This window comes from Panulirus ornatus, chromosome 11, assembly GCF_036320965.1.
Source record: "Panulirus ornatus isolate Po-2019 chromosome 11, ASM3632096v1, whole genome shotgun sequence".
In the NCBI taxonomy this organism is placed as follows: Eukaryota; Metazoa; Arthropoda; class Malacostraca; order Decapoda; family Palinuridae; genus Panulirus; species Panulirus ornatus.
The window spans coordinates 51,642,447-51,655,698 of NC_092234.1; the positions used below are offsets into that span (position 1 = coordinate 51,642,447).

The 13,252-nt window shown below is 45.1% G+C and overlaps 1 protein-coding gene and 1 long non-coding RNA gene across 2 annotated transcripts in view; both read left to right on the plus strand.

Moving 5' to 3' along the window:
• Col4a1 (Collagen type IV alpha 1) overlaps positions 1 to 13,252 on the plus strand; it is a 417,480-nt gene that overhangs the window by 45,315 nt on the left and 358,913 nt on the right. The window lies entirely within an intron of this gene.
• Positions 6,718 to 13,252, plus strand: part of LOC139751530 (uncharacterized) — a 40,599-nt gene continuing 34,064 nt past the window's right edge. The window contains exons 1-2 of the long non-coding RNA XR_011713360.1: positions 6,718 to 6,897; positions 7,321 to 7,495. This is a non-coding gene — a long non-coding RNA (uncharacterized lncRNA). The remainder of the gene's footprint in view (positions 6,898 to 7,320; positions 7,496 to 13,252) is intronic.

Below are 13,252 nucleotides of genomic sequence, written 5' to 3' on the forward strand. Positions count from 1 at the left end.
GAGTAAAATGATGAAGGTCCTTATGGCAGGAAATATAGTGACCCGTGAACCAATGAGACACTAATGTTTAGGAATAAAGTGGATCAGTAATTCCTCTTCGGGAATAAGACATAAACTGTTGTAGTAAAGTAGAAGCCTCCAGCGTTAGAAGTATAACCGTGTAAAGCAATAAGGCAGGTAGCGTTAGGAAAAACCACAAGGTGGCCACCACGGCCTGGGTTGAGGCGAGGACCCTGCTAGGCAGGCGTGGGGGGCCGACCGGCTGAGGGTGATCCAGCCTCCTTCAGGGACACAAGTGGCAGAATTAGCATCGTTTAGCTGAGCATTAGAGTGTGGGCGTGGCGACGGCAGCAGCAGCAGCAGCGGTGGTGGTGGTGGTGGATGATAAGTGATGACTGGTGATGATGATGGTGGTGGTGGTGGTGGTGGAGACAGACTGATGGAGCTGCTCCTCCACGCCGGTGCTGCTACGACAATAAACATGGCAACTGACGGAGCAGGAACCTTCTCTCCTCGCGATGGTGAATCAGTTCCTTCAGCAGTGCTGTCTCACTGGGCGCTGTTGTGAAGGTGTTTTCGAGGAGGGACTGCGTAGGTCAGCCTTGAAGTACATTCTCTTCCCGAGTGTCGAAATACACGTCAGTTTGGTTGTAATAGTGTTAATGACTTGTGTTGTTTACGTATGGACGAAGGTTCTGCAGGATGGTAGGCACCAACAGACTGATTGAACAGGGACCCAGGTGTCTCTGCTCGATCTTTGGGGGTGGAGACTGGCCCCAGGGGATAACCAGACACGTTACTGGAACATCAACTGTTATTACGTAGTTCTTGTTGATCTATAGATGTGTTATGATCATTCTTATTGTTATAGAGGTTTTGTTTCAAGTGATTAATTGAGAAAATGGATTCATTATATTCCTTCGTTGATGCCCCTAAAAGGATAGCGTTAGTTAAGGCATTTTCTGGAGAAGATAAGAGAGTGTTAATGAATTTGTCGAGAATAGATTAAAGATCTTACTACTCAAGGTTATTTCCTGCCAAGGGAAGATATGTCAGCAGGTGTCCCATGGCCCTTTCAAACATTATGATCACTACCGTGTTTGTACAGGTAGCCAGGGATGTAGGAATGATCTCCCCAAAAAGAGGTCTGGTTATTTTGAATTCCATCATTTCGTTCGTGATTACAGTGTGTCTGATTACGGAGATAGAGAGTGTGTGTTACAATCATGTTGCCCTGCATGTATGTGATTGATTACCTATTTGTGCTGTACGGGGAGTGGTAGTTCTACACTTGTGGGTCCCCCCATCCCTTGAACTTTTTCTACTGTCATACAACTTTAAAGTTTAGTATGCTGTCGGCATTTACAATATCATTACTTATTCCATTTACCCGCTGCTCTTACACAATTAAATTACTTTTTACATTTTTCTAACAAGTTTCATGCTTGATTTCCTGTTATGATCTGGTTTTCCGGTCTTTGAATTTTTAGAACTAGTTTTAAAACTTAAATAATGTCACCAAGTCACCCCTTACTCTTCTGTCTTCCATGCTAGACAAAATGACTTCTTTTCTCCTAGATTGATTCAGCTCTCTTAATTCTGATACGATCTTTGTTGCCTTTTTCTATCAGAGTCATGTCCTCCGTGTGTGTGTGTGTGTGTGTGTGTGTGTGTGTGTGTGTGTGTGTGTGTGTGTGTGTTGAATATACAGACCAGTGGAAGAAGCTGTCCTTCCTCAGGGCTTGCTGTGTCCCTACACCCCGTGTTTCCCAGCACGCCACCTGGCTTCATACTTCGATTAAGTCTTATACAGAAAAAGAGATTATGTCTTGAGGATATGTCCGGCTTCCAGACCCGTCCAGATAGTGCCTGTTGAGATAAAAATTTCATGGGCGTATTCAGGGATTCTAGGGACAAGTTTTTAGTGGCAGAAGAATTAGAAAGAATTCACGTGCGAAGTAAATAAGATAAGTGTAGCCTATGATTGTAACACGCAATCTAGCGGTGTCCCCGGACACGCTTTCCTTCTTGGCTATAAATATCACGTTCCCAGCTGATTCCATGTGAGGCCGAAGACCTCCAGCCCTCTAGAGCAGGAGCGAGCAGACGAGGAGCCGTAATGCCCGATTTGGGTAGCGGTTACGTGGTGCTCAAAATATTTATGTGTTGCTCTTGCTACATTTTAGCAGCATAGGCAGATAAAGACATCAGAGGCTCCTGGAATGTGTTCAGCGAATCCTCTGGCCTCCTTCTGTTCCGCCTCACTCTCAGTAGGCTTGAGTGGGCATCTTGTTCCAAGTCGGCCGCCTGGGCGTGAGTCGCAACAAGATGTTCTTTTCTGGTTGTGGCGGAGGCGGGCGGCGGCGGCGGTCCTCGTCCCTTGGGTGTGGCTGACGGTGGCGGGGGCAGTGCACGGGGCCGCCGTTGCAACTCTCGCTTCCCGTTTTGTTCTCATAGGTTTTGCTACAACCCCAAACTCCTATAGCACGAAATACCCACAAGAGCTTCGGCTTCAGGGTATTTGTGTGGTGCTTGAGGTGAACAACTTCATGTTTTCTCGTCTTCATACGATACTCACTGTAAGGATTTCCATGTTGTTCTTGCGCTGTTTACGTGTGGCTGGTGGTTGGTTGGGGTGGCGATGGTGGTGTCAGAGATCAGAGCCACACAGGAAGACCTCACAGTGTGGTGGAACAAGGCCCCCACTATCTCTGTGAAAGCGTCGTTGTGGCCGACCCTAGCGTCTCTCCTTTATGTGAGAGCCCGTCTGATGAGACAATGTTGAGGGAGGGCGCTGTGCTTCCTTCTCCGGAAGGAGGTCTCACTGTTCGGGTGGTTTTCTCCTCTGTCTCTGGGGCGAGGTGTGGACATTGTCTCTAAGGGAGGTGATGCTTGTGTTTAGGGTGAGGTGTAGCCAGTTTCTTGAGTGAGGCGTGGATAGTGTAAGGCGTGTTGCTGGTGTTGGGGTAAGGTTTGGCCAATGTCTCAGGGGTGGGTTGTTGCTTGTGTTTGGGTGAGACGTTGCTGGTCCCTCTGGATTAAGGTTATGGCCGGTGTCACAGTATTAACGTGTGGCCAGCCGAACGTGAAAGATGACTATTGTAGCTGGGATGAGGCTTGGCCACGCCGTCCGTCTCGTGTGACGTACCCACCGCAGATAAGATCGAGCCTCGGTCTGTAGGGAAGGAGTCAAAGGCAGACTCTAACAATGATGTACATGGCAGTCCTGAGCCTCCTACCCTGATGGAAGGGATTAGAATGAACAGCCAGCCGAGGCAGAAATACGCAGGTGTGTCGGCCACGGCCTCCGGGGAAGCTACATGAAGAAGGAATGAATGAGAAGCACCTCAGCATCACCCAGTGTGGTCTCTGCCGTACGTGAGGGAATTTGGAGTGTGAGGCGTAGAAGTTAAGAGGGAATAAGTGAGTGAGAGAGGAATGAATGAGGTGAAATGGTGAGATGGCGCACAGTGAAGTGCGGGGGAGAGGGGAATGAGAGATAAAGATGTAAGGGAGATTTCAGATCTCAAAGATTTATTATCAAGTTCAAAGAGATGGAAGTGTCTGGAGAGAGGTGGAGGACCTCCAGTGGGAGGGATTTATGTGGTGGGGTTGGTGTATGGCGGAAGATAGCTTGGACGCCACTCCCCACAGCCATCGCCACCATCATCACCACCATCGCTAGTGTCCCACCATCACCACAACCATCAACACCGCTGCTGTCACCATCACCACACCACTTGATCACCACCACCACCACCACCACTGTCACCAACACTGTCGCCAGCTCCACCGCTACCAACACTACTCGCCTTCCTTTGATAACTACCTGTTTGTATAAGTTATTACTAATGGCAAATGGGTTATACCGGGGTGTGGGTTACTCCTAGGGCATGGGTAAGCAGGGGATCGAGCCACTAGTGGGAACAGAACATTCCTCCCGTTGCATCAACCTCTAAACATTCTTCATCGTCTATAAACTAGTGCCTGGGTGACCAGGGATGGTGATTCACAGGGGTCACACCAAAGTTATAGCCTAAAACTATAGTTGTCATGGTCGTGAGGGATGAATATAATCTCACTGGTTTCTTCTGACTGTGTATGATGCCCGTACAACACCTGTTGGTGTGTAGTGTGTGGAGCAGACGGGTGGGGATAGGTGGAGGCGGAGGACCTGATATGCCTGGTGGAGGCGGCCGACCCGATACACCAGGTCGAGGCGGCCGCCATCCCTGCACACCAGATGGGGCGGTCGATTCGGTACACCAGGTGGAGGCGGCGTACAAAACACCGTGAGCTAGTTGTCATCATTCCCATGGAGGATTGGAGGATTCCAGTCCTGTCACCCCTCTCCAGCCCCCTCCACTTTTCTCCCCCCCACTCTCACCCCCTCCTCCCCACAACACATGTGATTTGCATAATCAACTGTTGTATATTTTCCTTCTTCAGATACGTGTTGTCAATAACATAACAAACTGATTTATTGGCTGATAAACGTATCTCAACATAAACATTCCCTCTAAGTCGCTGGCTACTGAGTCTCCCTTACCCCATCTTGTAGCGACTCCCACGCATGCGCATTCCAGATTTGATAGGGGACGAGTTCGTTGTGCACATCCCGCCACGCTCCAGCTCTGCTCCTCCCCCCTGAGCGCTGACCACGCCCACATCTTTGCCCTACTAGGCCTCATAGTCTGCCATGACCTGCGGCTCTTCTGGCTGGATGAGGCTTGACCTTGTGAGGGGCAAATATGGTGTTTGTATGAGGGTTCATGGGTTATAAGTTAAGGGCTTTTGAAGGAGAGGCCTTTGTAACTAACTGTAAGGATCTATGAGGGATCGCGAGGGTGAGGGCTCATGATTGTAAGGACCCATATGGGGTCATGAGGGTGGAGACTCATGATAGCAAGGACCTGTGTGGGGTTTTAAGGGTAAGGATTTATGACCTTAAGGACCTGTAAGGAGTTGTGATGGTGAGGGCTCATGGCTGCAATGTCTTGTAAGTGCTCAGGACTGTATTGGCCTGTGAGGGGTCATGAGGATGAGTACTCATGACTGTAATGACCTGTGAGGGGGTCATCATAGTGAGGTACTATGACTGTAATGGCCTGTGAGGGAGTCATGAGGGTGAGAGCTCATGATTGTAATGACCTTGGAGTGGTCGTAAGGGTGAGGGCTCGTAAGGGAGAGAACTCTTGCCTGTAATGACCTGTGAGTGGTCATGAGGGTGAGAGATCATGACTGTAATGACCTTTGAGAGTGAGTGGTCATGACTTTGACGATGAATGTCTGTAACTGAGGTGTCTTGGGTGTAGAGTGACACGAGTGTGAGGGGTCATGAGTGTGAGGATCATGAGTGTGAAGGGTCATGAGTGTAAGACATATGGGTGTCGTGTTTCATGATCATTAAGGTTCATGAATATAATGAGTCATGCACATGAGGTGGACAGGTGGTGTTTGGGTCGTGGGCGGCGTGTGTGGTGGGGCCAGACATGTGGTGTGGGCGGCTTTGGTAGGGGAGACACATGGTGTGGGCGGCGGTGGTAGGGGAGACACGTGGTGTGGGCGGCGGTGTTAGGGGAGACACGTGATGTGGGCGGAGACCCCCTCATTCTGGCTTGTGCCGTTGTAGCTGCCTCTGGCTCCACACACACCTCACCCATCACATTCCATACCCACATCCACAGCACATACCTTCCCCACACTACACGTCGACTCCCTCTCTCCATAAACCATTTGGTTAGGACGCTGTATTGAATTGTAAGGCTTGCATCGTGTATGCACATGGCCATACTATTGAAGTAATCCCCTGAATCATTGTAACTGACCGGATGTAGTGAGGCCAAGTCTAAGGGCGGCTAAAGTTCGGTGAAACTAGCCGGGCGTGTCACCATTATAAAGGACCCCTTACGAGGGCATCACTGTCGCGTTTAGCTCCATACCTGCCTCAGTAATGACCCTCCTGTTGATATAACACTCTTCGTAGTTCTCCCTGTGTCAGGGTATGTGAATATAAGCTAACTCGCTTGTCTGTTGAATGATAAATTGTTGGTTATGACATGAGTGTGGATGAACAGCTTTAAAAGTACCTTAACAGTATACTTCTGAATGTATGAAGGAATTCTATGTGTATATTTTTTTCTTTGTTGTCTAATTTATGGGCTTTCAAAAAAGAATGCGGGGGGAAAAGTCACTCATGCCAAATATTTCATGTGAAAGAGACTTGAGGCTGTTGTTATCTCCACGTGAAGTCCCTCCGCGAAAACTAATAACAAGACGGTATTTCTGTTCGATTGTTGTCCTCTAGCTATAAGGTTTTTGTCTTGGAGAAAAACGTATTGCATATTGTTGATCGCTACGCTCAAATTGCTTCTTGTGTAAAGCCTAACGAACGTAATGTTTAGGCTAACTCTTCATGGATCGGTTTCTTAACGTAGTACTTTCATTTAGAAATGAATTAGGCAAAACATCAGTTTCTCATTACCCCAGGGTTATAGAGTCGAGATTCTGAATTCATTACCATTTATTAACTTTTGAATAATAACAGCATGGATAAAAAACTATCATATATTCTTTTTTTTTCATTAATGGAGTACAGAGTTATATCTGAAGATGTTACGGTATCGTACTTTTTAGCACGTATTTTGGTGTATTTGGGACTGGTACGTAAGCTCAGTATATTCTCAAGAGTCATTGGTATTCCTCCACACAGCCGGGTGGATGGTACATGAGACGACGGTCGAAGACGCTTCTTTATTCGCCATAAATTGCCTTTCCCTTTCTGAAGCCCAGAGTTAGTTGTGAAGTTGATTGTGATACCAAATAAACGAGCTTCATCTTAAACCAAGAAACTGATAAGGTTCAGCAGGCTGAAAATATGGGAAACTTATATCCAAGGTACTTGTAATTCGTTTGTTTGTTAATGTATTTTTAGTTCATGAAAGTAAATTACGAAACACCATCGTCACGTGGTCACGTGTGGGAGATGGGGTCCATAGAACACTTAAAAGGAACTAGAGGTAAGGTTTGACACGAGAAGTCTTGGCATATATCAGGACCTAACGTTAGAGACGAGAAAGTGAAAGGCGTTGGTGACCCCTTAAGAGAGAGAGAAAAAAAACACCAAAACGTCGGGTAGTTGTTACTGATTTTATGTTTGTATTACTTTGAAAAGTTATTGCGTCATGTTATAGAATATTTGGTAGACTTAGCATTTATTTCTGTTCATTCAGAGGGTATGTTGAACAAATGGAACAACCTAAGACTTATCAGCATTTGTAAATCAGCACTATGTTTAACATGTCACCATTTTTGGTTTAGATTTATGAGTGAGGAGATCCAGTGTGAATCAGAATGTGTTGAGCCAGACTAGCAAGTTTGGAGAGACCTTGTGCATACCATAAGCATCGAAGCTGACCAACGGCAGCCTCACCACGCTTAACTAGCTAGCTGTACAAGACGCTGGACCCAGACAGAACTTCAGAAAACGGTCTTGGTAAGTTACCAAGTTTCTTTGCATAAAGTTTGAATCTTTATGAGATAGCTGTAGCTTTTGTATAAATATACCACTGCGGGCCCTCGTTAGGTGTCGTGCTGTCCCTACATGGTCGTGGTGGTGGCGGACCCAGCCGGTTCGCTTGGCCGTCACTCTGTTACCTCACCGCTCGCGTCACCACCGCCACCAGTAGCGCTTCTGCTGTCGGTAGCACCAGGACCTCTTGTGCCTTTAGCAAGAGCAGCAGCAGCAAGAATTCAACCACTACCGTTAGCAGTGGCTGAATTTGTAATTCTATGTACTCAGAACCTCTTTTCTTTGCCTCTTCACTTCCCATTAGACATGAGCCTCATTAACTCGCTTGATCTTCCACATACTTTAGGCCCACTTATAAACCCCATTGTTGTCAGTTTTCCTCGTACCTCGTTACTGTCCGGTCCATCAGAAGGCCATACCTGCTCTACCAGCTTCCACTCGCATGTATCCCTAACGATCATTTGGAATTGGTATTATCTATTGAGTGTTTTACACTAGTTCGTTTTTACTTTTTTTTTCCTTTATTCTTACATGTTAACTAGTAGTATCATTCAGTATCCCTCTTTATTTTGACGCCAGATTTTCTTCCCCGCTGGTACTTGGGTTAACTTGTTCGACCATACACACCTGCGTCGTTATAAATACTTCCCCACCACACCGCCTACCTGGACATGCCGACTTCCCTTGGACCCTTCGTGTACCTTTCACTTAAATTATGGTTTTCTTTCATTGATGACTTTATCGTGCTGTTAATACCCCATGGGGTCACATGGGTCATTCTCTTATTCAGAAGTATACGTGATTTTCTTTGCTTTTCGGCTTTAGAATTCTTTTTGCTCCATTTCAACTTTTTGTTTCTTGCCTACACAGACGTAAAAAAAAAGTCTTCCAGTGTGGCCTTCGTGTGCCCACGCTTGTTTTCTGCGGAACGCTAAACTGCCCAGTGCCTAACATGTCTGAGGCTCGGGTGTTCCACCTTGTTTGGAGGCGTACCCGACCTGATCCCAGCACAACTGTAAAGCGATACCTGTTTTAACATTTATATGGATAATTTATGTTTAGAAGTAGTATGGTTGTTATAACATCTAGAGGTGGAAGTGAAACGGAGTGTAGTGGTATTTTCCAAGATCACCTGGTCGGTTTGTGAACAGGTTTAGTCGCCCACGTATGGTTCCACGCCCTACGAAGGTTTCTCAGTGCTCTGTTGTAGAATTGGCGGGAAGATTGACTCACAGTCGTTTACAAGGTCGGTTTCAGGTAACAGGAAGTTTCATATAAGAATAAATGCTTTTGATTTGTAGAGTGTACTTAAGTGTAGATTGGTTGGTGCTGCTCAGTTTTAGATTTCTTTAGTGACAGTCTTGTAATGATCATCGTACCCCCCCTCCCCCCTCTTCATATATATATATATATATATATATATATATATATATATATATATATATATATATAACACGTGTGACCAAGTCCATTTATGGTAGTACTTCTGGAATTTATTGCATATCTAGACTGACAGTACGCTAATTCACCTTTGGATGCTCATATATTGATTTACGTAGTGCATCGTGTACTGCGCAGATTCCTTTGCAACTCTTGTTGAATGGTGAAGTATGTGATATGTACCTTGAGGATGTTTATCCGGTAAGATGTGTGACAAAGGGGCATGGGAAGATTATAACGCAGTCGAGGGCGGCGACCATCATGCGTTGTAAACTTGCAATCTCGCCGAAGACGTTACTCACCTTCGTCGATCAGGGCGTAGCAACTGCTTGTTTTAGAGTAACGGTCGCTGTATTTCATTGACGGTTACCTCATTTGTGTCAAAAGCAAACTGTTGTGGTCGATAAAGCTAGCGTAATCTAGGGCAGCATATCTCTCTACAGATTTATGGAAATAATTTGTCGAGCTAATCACATGTAAAGCAAATTTGTGGTGTATGGTCGTCATAGTAATTGTTCTTGTCGTTATTTATGGTATTGGTTATTTTCATTAAAAGCATCCCTGTCGTCAAGGCCTGAACCTGAAGTCCCGATGAAGGAGTGTGGTCGTGCACTCATGGTCTGTCTGTGGGAGGATGAGCTGGTGGGATTGTACATGGGACGTGATGAAGTGTGGGCGAAGAAGCCATCTCCTTAGCGCTACACCATTGTCTCCGGCGTAAGGCCTACCGATAAATCCAGTGGACCACTCTAATCGTCCTCCCAGTGGTTCTTAACAGTGGAAAATTGTGGATAATTATTGCCACAGGTTGATATTATTTTGTTCTTTTATGCTGGCACTTCCTGGGACGATTTATTTTTTGAGTGGTCATTCTTTAAGCTTTATCTTTCTTGAATTTTACCTTTTATTACATCGCTCCTCTTCACTTCGTCTATGAGACTACTTTCCGAGTTACTCATCGAAGCATTGCCATCACTTTCCTCAAGCAAGTCATACATTACCTCTGGTACATCTCGCATCCGAAAATTACTGACCACCACACCCATGACGTTCTCTCTCTTAACTTGGTCTCGCCAAAGGCTCACTCATCACACAATGCCCTTGAAAGTCTACCCACCCCTCTTTGACCAAGTAGCTCACGTACCGCATTTTGCACATGAAGCGCTGCCGACGTTAATTTCCAGAAGATGCTTCCTAGGGTATGATAATGTCTTCCCTTCTTCACACTAGAATTCTTTTCACCTAATTTCACCATAACAGAAAAAACTATTTTTATGCACAGGATGATCTATATGCATCGGTAATACCAGAAGCCCTACGGTAGCTGTATACCAAGAACATCACAGTGTTAGCTAAAAAAAATATAATCACAGTATTAACCGATGTGTGGACTGTTTAACTGTTGCTGGAAGTTTTGACCTGTGGATGACTAGTCGTTTGGGTAAGTCTCCGTTTCTACTACCCACCTGTTGTATGAGGCAGACTTAAGTTTCAGAGGAAAACTACGCCTATTATTTTTTTATTATATATATATATATATATATATATATATATATATATATATATATATATATATATATATATACACACACACACACAAGGTGTATGTGCTTTAGGGTGACACTGGATTATTAAGCATAGAGGTTTGATGGCTGAATAGATTTCGAATTTTGGATGCGCTTGCAGTAATTTAGACGGGATATAATGAATAACGTCTGAGGATTATGAAATTAGCAGACAAGTAGTTTTCGAATTCAATGACGGATAATGATCAGACTACGTTGAAGCTCATTCTTAAAGACTGAGAAATATAATTAAAAGGTTAGGCTAGGTTACCTGAAAGGGGTCCATGATGTGGGGTGCGCGCGAGGCTTAGCTAGGCGGGCAGGATTAACGTCCGTCTCAATTTCCCACCTGACTGATTATTCCTTTTCTCCTGCTCGTAAATGTCTACGCGTTAGTTATATAGAGATTTAACGTTGGTTCAGTGGGCCTTGAGCAACAGTCAGGGCTTAGGATCTTGATCAGGTGTCTGGCTGTCATGTCCGAGGAGGGTAGACGTAACCGCCAAATTGATTTGTAAAATGATGTGTCCCTTGACCAGTTTGTCAGACACACGAATGACAGTTTTTCGGAGTTTGGAAATGTTGCATCTGCTACCCCCAATCATATATCCTCCACACATATTATCACAGAAATCTCTTGTCTGTATATATAGTCGCTTCTCTGTTTCGCCTCTTGAATATACTGTGATGTGTGTCGGTTATTTTTGTTTATATTAATGCGCGATACTGCTGGTGGCTATTGTATTTTCAAGTTTTGTTCCTATTTGCGAGTACAATTTATCATAAAGATGGAACCAGGGAAAGTGCATTTAACGAAGGGTTTTGATGGGACCGCATGTGGACTGAGTCAGCAGCAGCCAAGGTAAACATTAAGGCTTTACGTCGTGGTTTGGAAAATTTCTCTTATAGCAGCAGCAAGACACTGAATGCGGCCGGAGTCGCGGCCACAATGGAACCTCTAATGGTCGGTAGACTTGTTCAGGTCAGCAAGAATGATGGGGCTCTGTCCATAGAATTTAGCATGAGAGTAGATTTATCATGTGCGAGATACAAAGGTAGGGATGGACAGAGTGCAAGAATGATTAGTTTGAAAAGAGAGGCCAGACTATCGGTCAGTGATGGATTACAGGAACACGTTTGTCTTTCATGGTCCTGGGAAGAGAGCCAGAAGCAGAGGTTCCACTTTAGTCTCTTTAAGAAATATGGAAGGTTGAAACGTCGAACGTCAGGGGTGGGAACACGCACCCTCGGGCCATCCCCGTATATCCTCACTTCAAGGTTGATAGATAAATAAGTACTTGGTTTAGTCTTGTGTACACACACACACACACACACACACATATGTAGGAGTAAAGATGTTATATATATGCATGTTTAAGCGATGGGGCAACACGATTGTAAAACTCCCGCCCCCGTAATACAAGTAATCATACACATACACTGTTAGTAGGTAAAAAGCAATAACTACTTGGGAGTTACAGTCGATATTCTAGGTATTGAATATTGAAAATACAACGACGACGGCGCAGTGAGCCAATACTGCGGTGCCTGTCAAGTTCTCTTCCCTGGCCCAGGTTGTCGTCTTCCCTTTCTGCCTCGCAGACACGTAGGATGCTGATCTCGTTGGCACGCTTTCTCCATTTCACTCAGAAAACCAGATAACATGTAGCTCACACGATTCTATGTTGTAAACGCTCTATTTTCCCCTTGGCGTGCGCTGTGCGGTATCCCAACTTGATGTGGCATGTTGTCGTTGTAGGTAAAGGCAGTTCAAGGGAACGGGCACCACAAATGTAGAGCTCGTCCTATACTTCACACAGAGGGAATTACCTCCAGTTTATAAACCCTCGCAGATCTTGCGGCCTCTGAATGTTTTTCCTTAGGATGCGCTCTGAACTTGTTATATTTTTCGTGGCTTCCTGTGTTCGTTGGCTTTTAGGAATTGCTTATAACTCGATCCATCTTTATGGTACTTATAGAATCGCTAAAAGATTCAAGATATACGTGGATTTGGAAATGATGTGTGTGTATTGGCTTTTAATGGTCGTGGTACAACATTAGGCAGTATGTAATCAGTTTTGTTTATTTGTGTGGCTGTTCGTCTGGATTGTTCATTCTGTAGGTACGGGCGTTGAGTTACTTGTCCCGTACACTACATGGGTTTAATTGGGAGCCCGGCCGGATTAAATGGTTGTGTTGTCCACCGGAGAAACACGACCTGCGAGACACACTGGCTTGAGATTAATTGTAGGAAAATGGTTCGGACTGGACCAACCCAATTTGCTCCACTGTCAAAGGCAGTGTTCCGCCGGGTCACATTACGTCTGGAGGGTCTGCCTGCCTCCTCGTATTCCACCCTAAAACGTTTTCTTTATCGTATGTGGTGCGATATTTATTAGTATTTTTCCTACGCGGGAAAGTAATTTCTAATGTTCACGGTGTGGAAATTTTTACTTTTTATAATAAAAGTAATTTCTGATATTTAAGGCTTGGCGGTTTGTATCTTTTTTTTTTTCGTTTACTTTAGAAAGTAATTTCTAATATTTGAAGTCTGAAAGTGTTGGTAAAGGACGGCCAGGGTTCTCCTTATTAATTTGACTTTGGCCTGGCGTCAGGTCATTCCTCTTCATTTCATACCTTCGACTGACATAAGAATTATAGTGATCTGTGAGCGTTACTGCCAACTTTCCCTCTCCTCCACCACCGACTGACGGGC